The following is a 16,387-nucleotide window of genomic DNA, read 5'->3' as shown; positions in this document are numbered from 1 at the left end:
TCACAACTGTTCCTACGCACCGTGCCATGAGGTAGAAACTAAGCTGAGTATGTCTCTGTAGCATCTAATTCTGTGTTGCTGCCACTTGTGGTAGGTATTCATTGGTAATGGCAAGGTCTTTAGAGGGAGAATGTGTTATCCCAACTTACCATCCCTCTTCTTCCCTTTACACGGACAGTTCCCAATGACAAGATCTAAAATGGCCGTTTTTTTGAAAATTAGTATCATCACATTTTTTATGGGTCGCCTTCATAGGCTTTCAAATTTTGGAGGCGCTACCTTAGTTTGAGACCAGAAAAAGGAGTTACTCCTTCACCTACAAAGTGTTGACGGGTGAACTCACCTTGAGCTCTTTGCAAGGATTGTGTTTGTGAGGTGTGAGCAGAATTGGGGGTCAAAATGTGGAATTGCAGTTTTTTTTATCGATGGCCCTTGGTCATAAGATTGACAAAGAAGAATGAAGATAAAGTGATTAGCACTTATTGTTGTCAAAATGTTTCCATGTTTTAGTCCTTGCTTGGCATGCCCCCTGTGGGTCAGGGACTTTCTTCGAGACCTAAATTACCCCAAAAGTTCTTTATTTCTCTTATATAGTGCTAGCCTCTTATAAAGTGATGCTTATTCGAGGAAGTAGGGTAAGAAATAAGCCAGTTCTCATTGATTCGGGATCGAAGGCGCTTTTCCATATGCATAAAGACAGCGATAAAGTGAGTGAAGCAGCTTGCAGTGCGAAGACAATCTTTCACTCATTCACAGGTATTATTTCTTGTGTTGTCTTCATAAACGCTGCTGAGGTCCAGAAAGACTACGCACTCTCTCCAGATGTTTCCTCCTTCAGTGTTTACCGGTAGCACTCACACCGCCACTCAGGCACCACATAATTATACCAGCTTAAGGCATGTTGTGGGTCATTGTGTGCCTTTCTTGCTTACTAAAACGAAGACTATTTTCATAATTCCGTAATGGGGGAGGGAATAAAAGTACAGAGTCAGAAGGTATTTCCTTTAATTGTGAAGGTCAGGCATTAGGGAATTAAGAGAACACACGTTTTTCATCTTGTATCGTTTTCCCCACATGTGTTCCCCAAATACCTTCTCTTTCTATCTCATAGACCACCTTTAATGGCATCTTTTTCATATATAGAATAGCCCTACGCTGTCAACCCCGAAGGAACAAGACAAAATAAAGAGATCTTGAAGGGAGAAAGGAAAGTAGATATCAAAAGAAAACTAAATACATTTAGCTAGAAAAGCAAGTAACATGGCTACCACAGATTGAATTTTAAAGTAAGGCAAACTCTGATTTGCTACATTTCCCATAAAGTATCCATGATAAATAGACATACCCACTGATGAAACCCAATAGAACGTGAATATTAACCTAAAAAGATCAGCTGTTCTTCATCCTCATTGAAAGTCCTATGCACTTCCCAGAGGCTGAAGGTCCTCCTAGATCTCACTCGTGTAGCTAGGGCCCCGCCCTCTAGTTGGCAGCTTGATTTTATAAATCTGTGTAAAACTAAATATCGGCATATTTAGATGAGCTTAAAACTAGTCATTTACTACAGGAAATCTAGAATAATGATCCTTAATAATATATTCGTATTGTACAATATCATCTACTAACTGATGCACTGTACCGCCATCTTAGATATTCTGACATTGGCATACTACTGATGATTAATATGTGCCGGTGGTTCTGGTGGGTGGGCAGCAGCACCCATTTATCATCGTCAGACTATGACCCATGCAAGAAAAGGCACCAAAGGGTGAAATATGAAAAAAAGAGATAGATCGTAAAACAATGAGAAAGTGAGAAAGCATGGTTGAAAGGGAAGCTTAAAGAATTAGATAAAAAGACAGGATGTGTAGGAGGGTCGAAAAAAGGCATGAAATGGAATCAAGACTAGGTAGATTTGGTATTTGGCAACCCAAGCATTCGTCAGCACCTACAGCTGAGTCCTAAAATAAACTCTGGGCTCTTGTACTTATGTATCTATGTATTTACTTATTGATTGATTTACTGATTTTTAGAATTAAACAGTGACTACGGTATTGGTCCAGCAAGTCAGAGAACACACTACTACTGTTAGACCTGGCAACATTGGCGTGGGTCTCCCTTCCATTTTTTCACTGTTGCCTCCTGTATTTTTGCTATGTTTTTGCTGTTCTAGATGCTTTGGGCACTTTACCACTGCTATTCAGTGCCAATGTGCAAGTGCTCCCTATTGTAAATTGTTGTAATGGATTAGTGACTCCATGATTGGCTATTTGATTTACTTGTCAGACCCTACTACAGTGCACCATGTGTGTCCAGGACCTGTAAATCAAATGATGCTGGTGGGCTTGCAGCACTGGCTGTGCCACCCACAGAAGCAGCTTGTAAAATATGGCTCAGGCCTGCCATTGCAGAGCCTGCGTGCAGGCTGTGACTGCCATGTCGACTTGGCAAGTGCACCCACTTGCAAATCTCTAAACCTTCCCTTTTATGCATGTTAGTCATCCCTAAGGTAGGCCCAAGGTACCCCTGTGGGTAGGGTGCATTGTATGTAAAAGGTAGGACATGCCCTGATGTGTGTGGCATGTCCTGATAGTGAATTACATCCAATTTCGTTTTTCACTATTGCAAGGCTACTTGTTTCCATAGGCCAGAATGGGCAGTTTGATTAGAACATCTTATAATCCTAACTGACCCAGGCAACAAGGTAAAAATTCGAGTTTAGTATGCCTGAACTCATTATGTTAAAATACATCTTTTAATGAGGGTGATTTTTACATTCTGTGTTTGAAAATACCACTTTTAGAAAGTAGGTATTTTCTTGCCTAACCATCCAGTTGTCTGAGCTAGGTTTTTGTATTCCATGTCTGGTTTGTGAATAACAGGGGGCTGGAGAGGGCCATGGCTCCAGCAGTCTGATGGGTCAGAACTGGGCTGAATAGGACCTACATTGAATAGAGAGTAGGGGGCGGAGATTTCCTTTCACTGACCTGAGCCCTCATAGAATAGAGAGTAGGGGGCGGAGATTTCCTTTCCACTACCTGGGCCAGGTCTGCTCTCAGACAATGCTGTCTCCACCTCCTGCCAGGAAGCTGCACCCAGGAGGACAGAACTGTTTTTGACTAGGTACAGACACTCTCTGCCTTCAGAGAACAAAGGATTTTGCAGTATAAATTTTGGGGCCCAGACCCCAGAACTTGTGGGAATCAAGACAAACCTTTGCCAAGGAGAAGAACCGGAGAAGTTGAAGGAAGATTACTGCCCCAGTGCTGTTGCTGTTTGGGGTTGGCCTGCAGTGGTTTCTTTATTGGCAAGGAAAGGAGAAAAGGACTTTGTTGTGTTTACTTTATCATCTTGAGGAAGATCTCCAAGGGCTTGTGAAAGAGCTTGCCTCCTGTTCTGAAGTTTCAGGGACACAAAGACTTCACCACCAGCTTCCCCTGAATCCCCTTGCTGGGAATTCTACCTGCAGTGAGGTGCCTGCTGCTGTATGGGCCCTCTGAGAGACTGCGTGTCGCTGGGAGCTGGAAGCGCCCGCAACGAGGAGAAGCGTGTCACCGCCGCAGCAGTTGCCTTCACATCGCTGAAGAAGCGTGCCGCCACCGCCGCAGCTGTTCGCCATTGTATCGCAGACGAAGCGTGTTGCATCACTGGAGAAGAGTGCCGCCGCCGAACTGGTTGCCATCGCATCACCGTGTAAGTGTGTCGCAGGGCCTGTCGCGGCTCCAAAGTTCATCGTTTTTGCCCCACGGCCATCAGGCATGCATGCATCGCATCCACGTTGTTGCATCGCATCAAAGATGCCATTTTATCGTATCGAATCGTCGCATCACATCGAGGCACCTTCTTGTCGCATGGTAACTGGAACGCAGTAAGGAACCGACGCATCTCCTCCTATCCGGTAAGGAACCAACGCATCACCTCCCCTGCGCTGCAGTAAGGAACCGACGCATCACCGCCACCGAAGCAAGGAACCGACCCATCACCTTCCCTGAGACCCTTTTGTTTGTATTGTGTGACACATCCAAGGTACTTTGAGAGTTAACTGTTGCATTTACCATCTACATTGAACTAAGCTATTTCTACCATTTTAAAGTCTTATTTTTATTACAATATTGTGGATTTTTGTTGTTTGGTCTTGTGTTAAGTCTAGTAAAGATTACTTATTTTTCTGAAACTGGCGTGGTGTCGATTTGTAGTGTTTTCACTGTATTACTGTATGTGTTCAGACATGCTTTACACACTGCCTCTGAGATAAGCCTGTCTGCTCGTGCCAAGCTACCAAGGGGGTGAGCAGGGGTTAGTTTAGACGTGTAGCCTCTTACCATGACTAGAAGCAAGGGTCCCTATTTGGACAAAGGTGCAAACCATTGCCAACTAGAGACCCCCATTTCTAACAATTACCATTTTGGCAAGAGAGCAAAAATCATGTTGCCGAAGAGTTCGTATAGTGCATCCAGGAATTAGCCTTGAACCTTTAATTCTTTAGTGGATTTCAGATCTGCTCGACTACCACCTAAAATGATGCCCTTGAGTTATACCCAGACTGCAGAAGAGTACATGTGAATTCTTTCAAGGCAGCAGCCCCTTTTCCAAAAGAAACTCCATAGCAGCAGCTCGATGCTCAGAAAGGAGCTGACTGTAGGAATAGGACAAGCTCAGCAGGCGCTTGTCTTCATGTTGTAAGACAAAGGTATAGAATAACATCTGAGGCCGAAGCTTGTGAGTACCATGCTCTCTTGTGCTCAACTTGCCTCTGCAAGTAACCAGTACTCTCCCACACATTCTCAATGTGCTGTAAGGGAACAGTGGCCACGTTTTCAAGTTTATTTGTTTATGCTCAACTAATTAAAGCCATTAAATTGTTGTTATAAGTACGTCACCTGTAAAAATGCCTGCTTACAGTAAAGGAGTGTTGAACAGTGCCTATGCACAAGTAATACAATAATTTACAAAAATGTTAATACATCTTATTTTAAAGTGGCCATCTTAATGGCTGCTCCAAGTCGCATAGTCTCCCTTCCTAGCAAACGTCATCATGACGTGGCTGCACGGCATCATTAAAGCCAACGCTAGCACCTCAGTCACTCCTGAGAAATCTTAACAATTCCTTATTTCCAAAACGTCCCGAAATCCATGACTGTCTTCAAAGACATGCTTTTCCGCTTCACACAATTAAGGCATTATCCATATGTGATCTACAGCAACACACAGAACTCCGACCACTAATATATTTTATATATGTATGCACTAGGATATGTTTGCGATATCAATATATACGGGTGTACACCGATTTAATATGGATAAATCAACAGGCGTCACAACCTCATAGGACGAACTCGAGAGGATATTGAAAATATCGATATCGTTCGGGAAGGAAAGAATATAAATACTAAAAAGTATGCGTTTAGCATTTTACGGAATTACATGCGATGTTAATGTTTTTTTAATTCTAAAAGAGAGTGAGAGAGGGAGCCACTCAGGTGAAGATTTTATAAGGCAGCTAATTGATGATCACACTTTTTGATGTCATTTAGCGCCTAAGCGTATTAGTGCTGCTAGATAGCTTAAATGCGTCGAGTTTGTTTGAGGGCAAATGAGGTGCGAGGGCCTTACATGAGTCAGTCTAGTTTGTACTTGATTCTGGCTTCGAACCTCAGCTCGTGAAGATATTTGAGCAATCTGTAATGTGTTTGCATTTCTTGGGGCAGCAAAAGTCTAGCGGATGAGTCGACTAACACCTCTTGTAGGCCCCATGCTCTGGCATTTTCTACCCTGAAAACCTGGACAAGGACCACCAAAATCTCCCTAATAATATCTATGCCAGCTAATTTGAACTGACAAGGATTGACAAAGCCAATAGGCCTCAGTTTAGTGTACAAATGTGCGGAGATTTGGAACATTAGAGTGAGACACTGCAGGGGGGCTCCAGAAACTGACAGAGAGGGCGCAAGTTTTAAATTAGTCTCTCGAGCCCTAGCCCACCCTGTAAGGTAAGGTTAATCTCACTCGGGCTTCTACCTGGCATACAAATGCCAATTTACTGTACCATTTAGTAACCCTTAAATCTGTACTTTTTTGTAACTAGTTAAAACAAAAGCTCTAGTTTGATCACATGTTAATTTTACCAACTTATCTCAAGCATACTACTATCAACTGTTGCTATATTAATTTGATTAATTGTAGTGTGAATAGAATCTAGGAATATGTCTCGCTACTGCTTTCAAAAATATTTAAAAATGTCAATGTTCTCTAGAGGTTTTTAAATCATTGACATGAAACTGCACTTCTACCAGGAACACATGATGTTAGTTGGCAAGTGAAAGCAAAAACTGAGCGTTCATCACTTGACTTTCACACTTTAGTGATGGAACTGGATATGTGCAAGTCACAGACCTACTGTTAAGATCAATTGGGAGTTTACAGAAATGGAAAAAAGGTTTGAGGGATATAAAAAGAACACTGATGGCCTCGTGGGGAGAACTTATGATTTATTTCGTTCGTGTCTCCAATGTATTTATTTATAAAGGGGGTGTTATCTGATACAGTGATACTGGGCCCTTATAATTGTAGCTTGATTTTACCAATGTAAGTTCCTCAAAATGTTAAAACACTTAAAAACCTATATTATGTATTTTTTTTAACGTTTTGAGTGATGTTTGCAATTACTTGTATGCAATAAACACGTTAGCAATGAATAATAAGTTCCGTTCGTTTTTGCAGTGTATCCCCTAACCTAGGGAGGTGGATTTTTTTTACTAGGGTATCTGCCTTTGAAGGGCCCGAGTATGAGTACCCTGGTAATCCTGGCATAGTTGTTAAAAGGAATTGCCAATCCCAACTGCATTGCAGCGGTCTCGGAAACACCGCTGAGAATAGATGAAACGCCTGGGTGAAACCATGGGGGATATGGTGAAAAACATTCGTGAATTGTGCAGAATCACAGATTGCTGCATGCTCCTAGGCCTAGTTTGCTCTTATTTTCGGACATCAGTACTTATTTATGACAGCCTGCCACATGGTGGCGCTGTCTGTCCAATATTGAGCATAGTTTATCACCAAAGTGTTCAATATACTCTTAACAAAAATATTAAACCGGGGAGTCCAGACCATCCTTACTGTTTCAGGTGACCTGGAATAGTCCAACATGCCACATTTGTATTGTCTTAATATTTGGCAAAGTTGCAAGACCCCGACGCTTACATTTGTACAAATTAAGCACTGGGTTCTGCCCATAATTGTCTTCCTTCCTTACTGGATACCGGCGCCTCCTTTATGAATTCCACACATTTTAGTGATGTGCCATGGATAAAGATATGTTCACACTTACAATGATTCAGTTCTGAGCTGTTAACCTCATAAACAACCAGTCTCTCTAGTTTAACCTCTGTAGTGCCCACTAGACACCCAGAATATATTTTTTTGTTTTAGGAGAAAAATATGGTGCCTGGGTAAGTGTTGGGTCTATCCTGCAGCCCTAACACATCAACAGTCTTACTATCCTCGCAGGGGGCCTCCCATTAACCTTGGTTTAATTCATTCCTGTCCTTTGCACTAGGTTCAGCCTTACAAGTGGGGTAGCATTCTTATTGGTACAAGTGGGGTAATGTTGGAGGTAGGACATTTATGGAGCTCTGCAGCTTCCTGAAGTGTACGTGACAGAAATTCAAGGAAAATATGTGATTTTAGGCAACGTTTGATGGTTTGCAGGGCAGTGTAGTTACGAAAATGTATGAGATTAATGCAAAGCCCACCACCTGGGACTCCCACGAGCGTTTAATTTTGAGAAATGTCTGAGTTTTGTAGGTTTTCCTTTGGTGGCTGCTGAACCTGGGCCCAAATATTGCAGCAACTCCATTTCCAAGTCAATTAATGTTCTTGACATGATATATTGATATAGGCACATTTTTCATTTTGGGCCTTTTCCTGTCACTAGTGCTGGTTTGAGGTTTGCAAGGGTTTGTGGGTAAGGAAACATTCTGAGAATCAAGCAGTGATGCCACCTCGGAACCTACCGGATCTAATTCTCAGAAATGTGTGGTTTTGGTTTGTTTCTCTCGGTGGTCGTCGAGCCCAGGCTCAAAAACCACAGTTTATGAGAGCTACCCACATTGTGGTAACAGTTTCTGTTGCAATTGGGTTCCACCCATTCAGTGGTCTTGGAATTTTTGCTTTTTGGATCACCTGGTTTTGGACTTTTTACTGTGGATTCTTCTCACTACATGTGTCTCACCCATGTTAATCACATGGCAAACGGACTGTGCGTGCTATCCGCGAGTGTCCAACGTTTAGGATGAGGCCACTGCGACACAGCAAGAGTAAAGGGCATTTGGATGCTTACACATGAACATGGTTGCACACGTGTGAGCGGTGTGCGTGGGAGACTACTGCTGTGCACATCCTTCAAACTGTGCACAGATAGGCTGGCGCAGTGGAGACTCTGCAGGATTAGATATTAACCTGGGGCAGGCCTTATAATGTTAGTGTACACTAATAGGGAAAGCCAGCATGGCCTACTCTTTTGTCTGTAGAGACACTTTATTATATACATGAGGAGAAAACTGCCTTAGAGTGCAGTTTTGTTTCCTTTTGGCCTACAGAGACCAGTGACGTATCACATTGGGGTGTACCCTGGGTGGGAAAATCAATTCTGGAAGTTTCAAAAAGATATCTCTGTGACTTATGCGTCATCCAGAATTGTCACATTTCACTGACTCAGCTCAGAATCAGAGCCCAGGCCTTTGATCACCTTGCTGTGCCTGGTTAATTATTTCTCTCCAGCAGCAGGAACAAAGGCCTCCCCACTCAAATGGAGTAATTAACTGTGCTTCACACAGCTCCTGAGAAGGAAACGAGTGAGGCCGAATAATCTGTATCAATCAGTCAGCTGTCACACTATGCCAGTGATGGGCCTGCCCAAGCCCACTGAAAAAAGGAAGGAGCCCAGACCTCTGGAGTGAACACTGATGGGGACTTCCCTTTGAAAATCTAGTGAGAAAGGCCCTGGCAGTGACGTCAGTCACAGAGGCCCCTGAGGAGATCTGACTAGTTACTCCTGGATGATGCCATTTGAACTGTCCAAGCATGCTGGGCAGGAGGGTAGGGATGGATTGCGAGGTGATGTGGTACCCAAGGATTGGCCAGGGATTCCTGACTTCTGCAACCTTCCTCTCCCCTTTAAAAACTCTTGTGCAAGGGAGAGACTCTCACTTGCTTAGTGATTTATTTGCGCTTCACTGCTGGTCCCTGGGGCTGCCATGCACAGCTGGAAGCAAGCACCCCCTGAAGCCCACAAAGGACTAAGGACTCTGCCTAGCTGAACCCTGGAACCCCACTGGCCAGTAAGTCTGGCCCCCTTGTAACCTCCAAGGTCCACTTGCGGGAAACCCTGGACATTTGGCCTGGAAACCCAGACCAAGAGGAAGGCTGGTGTATGGAGCCAGGAGAACCAGCTCCCAGAGGACGATACCAATTTGGAGGTGAGGTCTGCTGCAACTGCCACCAGAAGTAAAATGAGCCCTGGGTCTTCAAAATCAGCCCAACATGGCCCTGGGTTATGGCATTTTAAAGTTTGATGACCTTTGAGTCAACAAAGCTTATGGGGTCCACCGCCGGATCTTAATTTACTCTGGGGTGGGTGAGAGCCTGAGGGTCGACACAGGATCTATTTAATGTTATTGTCATGGAGGGGGCATGCGTGGGGCCCCACCCCTGACTCTCTACTGGCCTGGGGTCCCACCCCCTGGCCGTTTTTGAAACTAAGGAGGAAGGCGGAGTGTTATTCTGCCCCCACCAGTGGACGGTGGCCTCACACCGCTCCCTGTGCCCGTGTCTGGGGGGAGAGCGGCGGCCACCTCAGAAGTCGGCTGCCTGCCCTGAGGAGTGGGCAGTGAAATGGAAGCTCCCGTGACGGCACTCGGCGGTGCAGGCCAAGCGGGAGATGTGACAGGACAGTGAGGGATGGACTGCCTCGAGTACCCTCAGCGAATGGAGATGCCCAGGAGGGACCAGGCACCCCCCCCCAAAAAAGAAAAAAACATTAAAAACAAGCTTTGCGGCTTTCCCAGCAAATACTCACTTTTCTCTTCACTGTTGGCACCAGGATGGTAGGGATACCACTAACATGAAAAAGATCTGGGGGTGGGAGACGTTTTCTTACAGGGACTGATCCTATGTCTATTGGAGTCAGCAATCCTGGACCTTCCAGGATTTTATCAATTTCTTTTAAAAGTGCTTCCAAGGCTGTCTAAAACTTCTGCTCTACAGCTGCTCCCTCCAGGAATTTACTTTATGACTACATTTATTGTTGTTGTACAGTTCATACTTTCTGAGTAAAACTGTGCGTTTGTTGGACAACATAAACGTAAAAACTGTGTGAGACTGAGTCCGCACACACCATTAGGATATGTTGGCCTTAGTCCTGGCCAGCTCACAGTGCACCATCTGTACCCCAAATCTAGCAAGGTAAGAGGTGGTATGTGCAACCTTTGAACATGACAACCTTGATTCTCCATAGAAATCGTGGATACAGATCAAGAGCCCTTTCATTTGATAACTCGTGCATGCCCAAAGATAGACACAAGAAATACTCTCACTGGCATTTCAAATATTTATTGAAGCAGTAGGATTCTTGTGTAAATCATGTATTCTGCAATTATCAATAGGAGGAAACCAAACAAAGTAATCAACATCACGAGAATGGTAAAGAAAATGAACAATTCAACCATTGTGCTGTTACATAGAATATATTCTTGCATGTATATATACAGTTATATTTGTGCTCCAACCAAGGGCTCTCTATTCTAGTGTGCCCAAGGTGTGTGAATCTGCCAGAATCCTTGTAGGGAGATCTAACTCCCCAGTTACCGGTGGGTATGTTTCATCTGGGAGCCCGTCTTGAGGTAGAGCTGGGCATCATCCTTCCCAGGAGGTAAACAAGATTCAGCTGAGCTGGAAATCTACCATGGGGCGACCTCGACAGTGTCAGTGAAATGCTCCTCTAACTAGAAGAAGGAGCAATGTCATTTATATAATAAACTTCACCGATGTTGCCATGCCGAAGTCCTAGTCAGGCCGTCATTATTGATTCTATCCTGACAAAGCTGTCACCAAACGAACAATAACTGACATCAACATTTTGCGCACTGAACTTTAGCTTTCATATATAATGTTCAAGGCTTTGATTATATGCCTACGAAGAAATGTAAGGAAAAGTAATTTAAGAGAATACAGGCACGTAGGCAGATGTGTGTCAAATGTAAGGAGAATTTCCTATAGTTTCTGTGGAAAACTTTGATGTGTCCATGTTGCGTTTTTCTGCTCTTTCTTGTTCCAGCAACTGGGCGCTCCCATGCAAGTGAAGTACCATTTTTAAGGGCAGACTTGCAGGAATGCTGGCTGTTTGGAAATCTGTGGATGCCCACAGATTCCGGTACTTTCCTGTACAGAAATATGAGGAAAATATATCTTTTTAGGTAATGTTTGAGGTTCGCAGGGCATTGGAGTAAGAGATTATTGTGGTTCCACACGAGGCTCGCCACCCTGGACTTCTCAGGGTGCCTAGTTTGCAAAAATATGTGGCTTTGGTAGATTTTCTATTGGTGCTTAGCTGAGCTAGTGCCCAAAATCCACAGTACCAAAGTTGGAACAAAAGGGTCGGTTTTGAATAGGAAAATTTAAGCTGTCCATGTTGCGTTTTGGACCCATTCCTGTTGGTGGGTTTAGGACCACTTACGCAAGTGAGTTTCCATTTTCATCAGGAGATTTGGGGGAACGCTGGGTGGTAGGAAATTTGCAGGACCCCAGAGATTCCAAAACATTTCCTCACAAAAATGTGTTTTGTGGGCACAGTTTAAGTTAAGTAAGGGCTTTTGGTTAAGAAACCCTTGTTAGAACCACACAAGGCTCAAAATCCTGGTGTTAGAAATTGGATTTCTGGTTGGCTAAGGCTTACGCCAAAGCCAGGCAGAAACCACCACTCTAGTCAGGGCAAGGGATTTACACACTGATGATAACACCTGCTCACCCCCTTGGTAGCTTGGCACGAGCAGTCAGGCTTATCCCAGAGGCAATGTGTAAAGCGTTTGCGCAGCACACACTTACAGCAGCAACACACTAGGCACCCCACAAAAGAAACTCCACACAAAGTTATATACAAATAGCCTTTGTATTGTCATAAACACATTAGAAACAAAATCACACATTTACACTGTGCCAACTGGCACGGGCAATATTCACAGGGGATTATATACATGACAGGGCCAATCGGGCCACTGTCAGAACCTTTAGAAATCACAAGTAGCAATTGTAAAACACAACCAGTGACTACTGGTAAAATGACCTCAGCATTATTACATCAGGCATAAAACACATTAGGCCCAAACCTCCTAAGCATATACACATTACGCCATAGGCCTCATAACTAGACATCACATTAGGCATAAATCAGTGTGAATAAAACATGTCACATAAATCACATTATGTTAACCCTCAGGGGCCCAAACACTGCTGAAGTGACCCTCAGGCCAACTGGCCTTCCACCGGGGCTCAAATGCCCTATGTCCCGCACAGTCAGGGCCTCTCCAGGGCTAACCCATTAGCCCTCTGACTGCCAGTGCAGCAATCAACCATGCGCAGTTGCACAAGCCTAAACGTGGCAGCTGCCAACTAATCGCTCATAGATGTGCAGCCAAAAAGATGGCCACTGACAGCCAAAAAGATGGCCACTGACACTCACTGTGCCCTCTGTCCCCCACTGGGACTCTAAAACTTAAATATGCCCAAACGTTGCAGCTGCCCACTGTCAGGCGTGGCAGCTGTGGAAATTAGCTCAGGCACTCATTGTGCCTCGGGGGAACCCCACTCACCGGGGCTCTTCTGGTGCCACTCTCGGCACCCTCTATACTCCGGATTCAGCCCCTACTCATCCGGGCTGCACAAGGTTCAGGACACCGCTGTCAACTGTGGCGTCCTCACTCAGCCTCCGCTCTTTGTGCGAGGCTTGTGCGCAGCCCCCCCAGTTAAGGGCTCTCCTCACCACCGCTGCCCGCAACCACGCAGGGCAGCTGCCTCATTCAGTGACTAGGACAGTAGTTATTAAAAATGCAGAGCGGAGTCTCTGCCGACTGCCCCGCATACACCTAGGTTCCACTTCTAGCACATCGCCCCCAGCGGCTGGAGGCAGGCCTCCGACACCACTTGTGACGGCCTCAGCAACACCACGGGGCTCACCTCAGACCACCTCTGCCACTCTTGAGGTCCTGCCGACACTGCGACTCGGAAGCCGTCTTGTTTCGGTGATGACCGGGCCCTCAGCTTCCTGTAAGCAGTCCCTGCCCACAAACCGGCACTGTCACGCCCGACTTCCTCCTCTCGGTACTGCTCTCCCCGGCCGGCCCCGCCTACATCCAGGCAGCTTGCCTGGCTTCCGGCTCTGCCTGAGAGACGTTGGAGCACTCTTCTCGGACTCGCAGCAGGCAATTCCTGCTGTGCCTTCCCGATTCCTCTGGCAAGGCTCCGCTTCCAGGGGCATAGAATGTGGGGTGGCCTCCCACTCTTTTCAGCACACAAACGCGGGGTGGGCTCCCACTCAAAAAGTGGCATAAAAGCGGGGTGGGCTCCCGCTTCGATAAACAGTTCAAATGCGGGGTGGACACCTGCATCCACAAATAATGGCAACAGCATGCAGGGTGGGCTCCCACTAGACGAATAAAGGTGGCAAGGGGAATCCCTATGCCGGGGATCCCCTATGACGCGATGTGCAGCTCAGTGCTGCCCAGCCCTCCCTGTCCTGGGGATAAGAACGGTAGCGCTCACGAGGCACTAAGTCCAAAATCAGATGGGCAGAGCTGAGCACAAGCAGGCCAGCACGTAGGGACCCCCAGGAAACTGCAGCTGGGTCCCACAGTGGTTCCTCCTTGCCCAGCAGTCCTTCAGCCTCCCAAAACAGGCACAGTAAGCACAAGAAGATGGGGTCACAGCCCCTATATTTATATTAGGCATTCCTTTGTCTGCGCAAGCACAGGGCTTGGGGGAACCAGTTCCAACTGGTTCTGGGGGTGTTGAAGCACTTTGCTTACAGTGCGCACACCATCCTTTCAGAGATGGGGCTCTGCCATCAGACACACCACAGGGGGGCGGTGCCAGCATTCTCATAGGCAGGCACAGGCCTATTAAGGGACCAGGGACATCGCCTCCCACTACTCAAAATGTAGATGTCCCATTCAGCCTAGCCTTGACTCAACCTGCCCCTCCTGGAGCCACACACACCTCATCAGCCCTGTCACTCAAAAGCCAGACATGCAATTCACATTAGGCAGGCAGACACATAGCACACAGAAATGCCATCTTCTAAAAGTAGCATTTCTGAAATAGTTATAATAAATCTGTGCACACCATTGCGTAGCATTTATTATCACTATTCCAACCATACCAAACTTGACCACGCTGCGTCTCTCATATCAGGAATTACCACTAAAACACTTACCAGGGAATCCCCAATGCATTCCTATGGGAGGGCAACCCCATCAGTAGTGAGAAACCAAAATGGCTGTTTGTCACTACCAGGACATGTCACTCACTTAAGGTACATGTCCTATATTTTACCTACAATGCACCCTGCCCATAGGGCTATCTAGGGCCTACCTTAGGGGTGACTGACATGTAGTAAAAAGGGGGGTCACGGTCATGGCACACACTTTAGGTGCCACGTCACAACGGCAGTAACACTGTGTGCACAGGCCCTGCAACGGCAGAGGTCTGAGATAGGTTTAAAAGGCTACTTCGGTGGGTGGTGCAATCAGCGCTGCAATTCCACCAGTAGAATTTAATTTACCAGCCCTGGGTATCTGAGATACCACTTTACAAGGGACTGACAAGTAAATTAAATAGGCCAAACTGGTGTAGACCAATCTTACCACATTTATCACAGAGAGCACACACACTTTACACTGGACAGCAGTGCTAAAGTGCCCAGAGGCTTAAAACCACCAACACCATGTCAGAAAAAAGGCTAGGAGAAAGGCAAAACGTTTAGGGATGACCCTGCAAAAAGGGCCAAGTCCAACACCTGGGCTCCACCAAGTGTCTTTTTTCAGAAATGTCTGGGTATGGTAAGTTTTTCTAGGTAACGACTGAGCTAGGGCCCAAAATCTGCCACATTTAAAAAAAATGCATGGATTCTTCTGGGTGAAATGTGATGTTCCAGGTCGAGTTTTAGGGGGTTTTATATCGCAGGCCGTAGGCCCAGCCACACAAGTGGGTTACTGATTTTATCAAGAGACATGCGAGAACAAACAGTAGTGAAACCAATTGGATTTATTTGTATGTGTGCCTTCCAAATGTAAACCAGTGTCCAAGAAAAAATTAAGTTTGCAAAATACCCTCAGAATCACATGCTAGTATGGGTACCCACACATTCAGAGATTTACAAATGACCACTGCTCCTAAACTCAGTATCTGGTGTACATTTCAGAAAAACATAGGTTTCCTTTATACCCATTTTCACTCTTTATATTTGATGACTTGCTCTATACTCCGAACACAATGAAAAAACATTGAATGGTACAACTGAGTTGTTGGCTCTGAGTACCTCGGGTTCTTGGAGAAACCTACAAACCCTATATATCCCCGTGACCAGAAATGCCTAGCAGATGTATTAGTATACTGCTTTTGTAAATTTTGACAATAAATTACTGAAGAAAATATTGCCACTAATGGCTGTTTTTGTTACACCTTTTCAATATTTTTTTTATTTGAGCAGTTAGTTTCCTTAAGAATACCTTGAAGTATCTACACAAATGACCACTTGCTGAATTCTGAATTCTATCTACTTTTCAGACAAGTATAGCTTACCGAGATCACCAATGGGTTTCACACATTGCAATCACATACTGGAAAGCACAAAAGTTTAAAAAGATGGGCTACCTCTCGAAAAATGTCAAAATTGTGGTTAAAAAATGTTTCTTTGATTAGGCACTGCTTGTTCCGTAAAGCCGGGAAGATGGTGATTTTAGCACAGAAAACCTTTCACCAACGCTGTTTGTAAGAATGTTAATATCAGTGAATTCTATGCCAATGTACACCATGAAATGTGCAGGTCCAAAAGCGGCAATACCAGTAGATGCAACGTTGATGTACATCATAAACTATTTACGCAAAACAATGTAAAAACTAGTAAAAGCAATGTCGATGTACCCTGACAACTGTATGCATAATAATGAGAATGTTGGTAAATATGGTATCAGTGATCGACATGTTCTATGCACACGCAACAACTCGCTCATATCATTGCTGTCTAATTCACCCAAGATGACCTCTCCATCAACCCTGAGTCAGAGATACATGGTCAGAGAGGCCCTGCGACCCAAACCTAGGCAAATATAAGTCGCAG

General features: G+C 45.1%; 1 protein-coding gene across 2 annotated transcripts in view; it reads left to right on the top strand.

Moving 5' to 3' along the window:
• SNX29 (sorting nexin 29) overlaps positions 1–16,387 on the top strand; it is a 1,714,757-nt gene that overhangs the window by 355,677 nt on the left and 1,342,693 nt on the right. The gene's annotated exons all lie outside the window — the stretch shown is intronic.

This window comes from Lissotriton helveticus, chromosome 10, assembly GCF_964261635.1.
Source record: "Lissotriton helveticus chromosome 10, aLisHel1.1, whole genome shotgun sequence".
Taxonomy (NCBI): Eukaryota; Metazoa; Chordata; class Amphibia; order Caudata; family Salamandridae; genus Lissotriton; species Lissotriton helveticus.
The sequence above is the reverse complement of the archived record's forward strand: the minus strand, read 5'-3'. Positions and strand labels throughout refer to the sequence as shown.